The following is a 6575-nucleotide window of genomic DNA, read 5'->3' as shown; positions in this document are numbered from 1 at the left end:
TGGATCAAACCTAAACCCAGTCTACTCCACCATTCTGTTTCTACAGTGGCTTGCCAGGTGTTCATGGGAATCCTGCAACATGAGTGTAGCAGCACCATTCCTACTTGTATTCCTAACACTGGTGGTAGATCGTAGCTATCAATACTAGTAGCCATTGATAGCTTTACCCTCCATGAATTTGTCTCTCTTTTAAAGCCATCCAAGCTGGTGGCCATCAATATCTTGCGGTAGTGAATTCCACAATTTAACTATGCACAAAAGTAGTATTTCCTGAAACTTCCAACATTCAATTTCATCGAAGAAAAGCTTTTCTATATATACTTTCTGCACATCATGCATAATTTCATACACCTCTGTTATGGATGCATGTTTGCCTTTTCCCCAAACTAGAAAGTCCTAAATACTGGGATCTTTCCTTATAAGGGAGTGTATTGTTTTGGTTGGCCCTTCCTGCACAACTATTCCTCAGTGGTTGCAGTGGCAGGGTTAGGTGAATGTCTGAGTTCAAATGCCATAGCTATATGAACACAGCCATAGAACCAAATCCAGTGCTAACAGATTATACGGCTTTCTTGAAACTGTCTCCCCAGATGTAGTTCAGATTTTCTAAAGTTCTCAGCACACAGCACCTTGCATGGAGAAAGAAGGTTGTGACCATATTAATACAGGAGCTGCTTCTGATGTAGATCAGCATGAGTGGAAAAGCTGAAAGGTGGTGAATTGGATGGCAAGGTTCAAAAGAAGGCTTTCTGTATACAAGAGGGAATTTTAGCATCTGCAGTCTGCATGGCACCTGCTGAATTTCCCCATATATATCACTATTCAAGGAGCAGTAACTTGTCTTTTTTGCACCTGGAGCTCCCTAATGAGCCACAATGCTCACATATATTGATATAAGGAAAGATCAGCTTAGATGTTACTTTTTCCATGAGGAAACCTGGGAGGTTTTAGGACATCCGAACTATCCATGAGACATCAAGAAGTCTTGGGCTTGTTTGAGCTGAAGTAGACCTACTATCTCCATATCATCTTACCAATAACTATGGTGTTGAATGATTTATCCACATGGAGCTGCTAAATCAGTCAAGTTGAAGGGTGACCAAAGTGAACTTAAGATTGCAAGATTTTTTTTAGAAATTGGAGAGACAGTGAATTAATGAGCAAGTGTTTATGCTGAGCCTGGTTAATTAATGTCTGTTCTGAACAAACTGTTAAGATTTCAAAAGTGACTGTACTTTTGAAGTAGTACTTCCAGTACAAAAAGTACTTCTTTTGTAGTTTTCAAATGCCTGTTCTGATTTCTTGATAGCCCAGCTACAAAGGTTTCACTTTATCCTTAAACTTATCTTATTATCCAGGTTCTATCAGTGCAAAAGCAGAATTAAAGCCAGTAATTTAGGCTTCACTGTCTGGGCATAAGTGTCACTGAAGTCAATGGGACTAACTTCTAGTAGCTATGTATAGACTGCACTGTTAGATCCACACTTGAATACTAGGCTGCAATTTTACAGCAGATAATGACACCACGTACTTTTCATATTCATTGGAGGAGGAAGGTACACAAGTTTGTTGTGTGTGTTCTTTTCATTTAGGTTAAGGCATTGCTTGGGAATGATTTTCTAAATGCTTACTTCCCTGAGCTATAAACACTGGAGAAAACTGGCCCACAGATTAAAAGAGGTCTATATGAAATTGAGGATTTGTAGTTGGCACTGGCTCTAAAAATCTCCCATGGCCCCAATTTACAATCTACAAAGGTTAGATATTTATTGAACTTTTACTTGAAGCAGTACATAGGAACATATTGGGCAGGATCCAGCCAAAGCCCCTTGGGTATGATCCAGCCACTTTTCATTCTCTTTGATTTCAGTTAGACAAGCATTTTCTTAAATCTTAGATATTTTCTAGTGAAACCAAGAGTTCTTAAAATGGTTAACACTGGTTGGCTCTAGCATATTTTTCTTAAAGAAAAAAATTCAATTGTGCATTTCCCTTCATTGAGGAATTGCAATTCCTTAAACCATCATAAGGAAAATCCCAGTAATCACAATTGCCCACTCTAGTGGTTGAGTTGTGAATGTTGTTCAGTATACAGAAACCCACACAAGTTTGTTGTTTGCTGCAGAAAAAGGAGCCAAGCTAGAGCTTGGCCCTATATGCTTGCTAAACATTACAAGATGTATTACACCGCAGTTAGGCAAATAGGACAAACACTAGGGCCTAGGGACAGATTGCTATCTGCCTGTTGTTTGCAATGGATATCTGTCTCTGGATTCAAAGACTACTAGGGAGTAGGCATCCTTGAACTTTAGGTGCCCTTTATATGATATGATGGTAGCATGAGAGCCACTTACTCCTGGCTTTATGCCACATTCATGCTGCAACGTTTAAGAGCCTGGCAGCACTTGAGTTAAGCATCATACAGGTCCTTCCCACCCAATCATCACCCTTTTACCTCACCTATGAAACAAGTACATTAGAAGAACCCATTGCTGCTGTGCTGGTTACCCACAGGGCCATGTGCTTTTAAAAGTTATAAAGGCAAAATATAATGCCATAATTGTAATGAATGAATGTGGTTCCTACATTGTACCCAGAATACAAGAAGGACACCTTACCGAGCAAACATGCATACCCCGAGTGGTCAGTACTTAAAGACATATAAAAGCATAAATCAGAAAACGAACTAGGTTTAAATAAATTGCAAGTTTTCCTATATCAGCAAATGTGCATATGCCAGTTTAGGATATGCACCATTACACCGGTATAATCACGGGATTACAATGTTACCGCACCAAAGGCTATTGCTTGTGGGAATATTATTTCCTATCAGAGTTTTTTGTACTAGCACTAGTACCTGATCCTAAAAAGATAATGTAATATATGAGAGGTAAAGTGCTGTCCTACAGGTATTGATGGATTATGAGCTCCATCATCTCTGATCACTGGTTGTGCTTGCTGGTACTCAGGTGGAGGTGCATCAATGTCTGGAGGGCAACAGATTGGCACAATGACACCTGCTATGATGTTATGCCAGCAGGAAAGATCAACACCCCAGCCAGTTAAAATCAGAGTTCATGGCCATCATGACATGCTAGTCAAAACAGAGTCAACAACCTTTGGCCAGCCAAGCCAGGATTTTGTATATACTCTGAATCGGATTGCAAACTACAGTGAAAAATAATAGGTCAATTTATCATCAAAAGCACTAGAATTAAACCAAGTTCAGAATACATAATAATAGGATTTATCTATTCGTTACACACCCATTCTATGAGCCCATTAAAACAGTTCTGCTGCTGACACTCTTGGATGATACTGATGATATAGATCTTGTTTCAGTCAAACATCAAGACGGCCTTGGCTGCTGATTTATGCTGAGAAAAGGGACAGGGGATTGTGACCCAGGATCTCTTGGTGGATTATGCAACCATCTGGTATCCAGTATCCAACTGGACATGCTCTCTCCATTGGAGGTTGGATGCACTGTACTATACTTCAGTGGTTCCACTCCTACTTTCATGATCAGTTCCAGAAGGTGGCATTTGCATTATGGGGCCCTGTGGTATTTACACAATGGGGTCCCCATGTTTCCATTTTGTCTTCTATTTTCCTAAATACATACATGAGCTTAGCAACACAATTCAGGGATTTAAGAGTGAGGTGCTGCCAACAAACTGATGTCATAGAGCTCCACTTCCAGACGAAGCAATGGAAGTGCTGAATTGGTATGGATCATTCATTGGCTCCAGACAAGAAAGAGGTGAATGGTTTGTCTGAGCACAGAAGTGCTGTTGAACCAGTTCTGGGTGGCGTTTCATTCCCTCTAAGGAATCAGGTTCATAGTTTGGAAGCAATCATCCAACACTATCACTGGAAGCCTAAGTGTCACCTGTGGCATACAGTGTTCCCAGCTAAGGATGATGTGCTAGTTGCAACTCCTCAACAGAGGTAGAACAGCCACATTTATGCCCTAGTAACCTCCAGTTTATACTACTACAGTGCATTACAAAGGCTTCTGAAGATTTCTCAAAAATTTCAGCTAGTTCAAAATTCAGTTGCTTCAGTACTTACTGGGATTAGCCTTATGGAACATATCACTTCTCTTAACTGCCTCTGCTTTGGACACAATTCAAACTGCTTAGATGGCCAATGATCCTGGGTCCATAAAGGGTCACCTTTTCCCACAAAAGTCTGCCCAAATTTTATTACCGCTAGAGATCATTTTAAGAGATCCTCCCTGTGTCACTTAAGTTAGGTGTGAGCAGAGAGAGGGTTTCTTTGTTGTGGCACTACGTATGTCGAATGTCCTCCCCAGACTGATGTATTCTGCTACCTGTTGAATACCGTTTTTATTATTTTAATACATGTCCAGTGTAGATTGCTTTAAGTGACATTTTATTGGTTCTACTGGTTATTAATATGCACTATTATACTTCTGTTGATTTGATTTTCTGATTTTTTAAAACTGAGTTTTATTGTATTAGGTATTTTCTTCCGGCTCTTTTCACCTGAAGGCTAGTATATAAATATTTTTAATTAAACTAAAGAATTTTGAGGGCAAGGGAACAAAAATGGTGATCCTCTCCAGTTATCACTCTGCAAGGCAAGACCATCCAAAGATCAGGTGCTTAGGTGGACAAAGGAAGACTTCCTCAAGCTAGTGCCCTACTGATGTTTTGGATTACAATTTCCATCCACCCCAGCCAGCATAGTGAGTGGTCAGGGATGAGGGGAGCTCTAGTCTAAAATGTCTGGAGGGCACCAGGTTGGGGAAGCCTGATCTAGCTCACCTCAGGTTCTGGTAGGAGGGATGGGAATAATGGTCATGCCCCATGACCCTGAGCAGATAAGATGAAGCAAGCTGGTTCTACATTCCTAGAACTTAACTAAGGAAATGCACAATATTTAAAGATGAGTTGTGTTCTTAGTTATTAGAGGGAATCTCTGTGTTAGCTGGTTCATACATGCATGTTCATCACTTGATGACTTGTGGTTATTGTGTGAACTGTGTCCACCAGAAAAGCACGGCATTTGATACGAGGTGAAGTAAGACAATATGGAGGTTTTGTTCCTGGTCAGTGACATCTATTTTCCACACACGTCATCTCTTCATTTTGGAACCTCATCAAGTGATAAACTTGCATGTGTAAATCTGCGATGGGCTGAACCAGGGCCTAAGTAAATTAAACAAGAAAATTCAGTCATTACTGCAGGTTTAAAATAATATTACATAGTTTTATATTATGAATACCTGTTGCTAAAGTCTTCCCCATAAACTATCAAAGAGCCAAAAAGCATATACAAGTGAAATAAAAAGCACTATTAGGACCTATTTATTTCACAAATCACCCTGCAGTCAAATGAGGATTTTCAGCGTATCCTGCATGAAAAGAAGCTGCAATTCCTTTACAAACATTTTTGCAGCACATGACTGGTAATGACAGTAAAATCTTGTATCTTGTCAATATCTTGGATTTGATTATTATCGCATATATCAAAAAAGCAGCTTCTATCTTTTAACAGGTTTCTTTTTTTGAATGAAACAAATTAACTTGAACATTATAAACTATTGTTTTCCATCTGTGAAAAGCACAAACTGGTGATCTATATGTAAATAAACTATGACATGAATGTAAACTTTAAAAGTAATAATACTATTTTTGCATGAAATCTGACAAAGAGATGTACTGGTTCTCACAGAAAACTATGGAAATATTTCATCTAGGGATTATTAGTACAATAGATGGAACATTGTTTTCTTTTAAAGTAAACAAGCTTTTGCTAAAACAAAATTTTTCTTGCTTTGTAGAATTTACCAAAATGAAAGCTGGAAGCTTGGATGCTTTAGAACTAATGCTACCCAAGCACTAGTGAGATTCAATCTGCAATCTTATATACGTTTGCCTGGGAGTAAGCCCTGCTGAAAATAAGTGGAGCAGTTTTATGTAGAATTACAAATCTGGCCTGATAATGGCCCAAATGAGGTCTGCACACAATGAATCAGGGTTAGATATATTAGGGGAAATCCCCCCTCCCGCCACTGGACTAGAATGCCTACTCTTTCTGCTGCTACAGGGGAGTTTTTCCTGACTACTGTTTTCCTCATAAGAGTTTCTATGCCACAAAAGTATTTATGTGAAATCTGTCTCTTTGTCCTTAAGTGTACACTGATTGACAGGGACAAAGGAATGAATGTCTTATGAATTTGCCCATCAAAGTCTCTCCCCCCCCCCCCCGCCCTTAATACCACTATGGCAGGAGGTGTTGTAAGTTAAATGATTGAGCTCTATTTTCAAACCAAAATGAGGTCAAATTGCCAACTGCCTTGTTCATTTCATCTCCTTTGGCTTGAATGTGTAGCAGAATGGGCTGGTGTTTTAACTCCAAAAATGCCAGAGGAAAGAGGGATTATAGAGGCATATGTAGTAGGCATGGTGGTAGGGTGGCCAGGTAATGGTGACTGGTGGGGTTACACACTACAACAACAACACTCATTCCACTCTAGGCAAGGCACTACACCCATGAACTTTGATCTTAAAAGGACTGCACTAACTGCAATGAAAGCTCCCAAA

The sequence above is a fragment of the Podarcis filfolensis genome, assembly GCF_964270895.1.
Source record: "Podarcis filfolensis genome assembly, chromosome: 2".
Lineage (NCBI taxonomy): Eukaryota > Metazoa > Chordata > Lepidosauria > Squamata > Lacertidae > Podarcis > Podarcis filfolensis.
The sequence above is the reverse complement of the archived record's forward strand: the minus strand, read 5'-3'. Positions refer to the sequence as shown.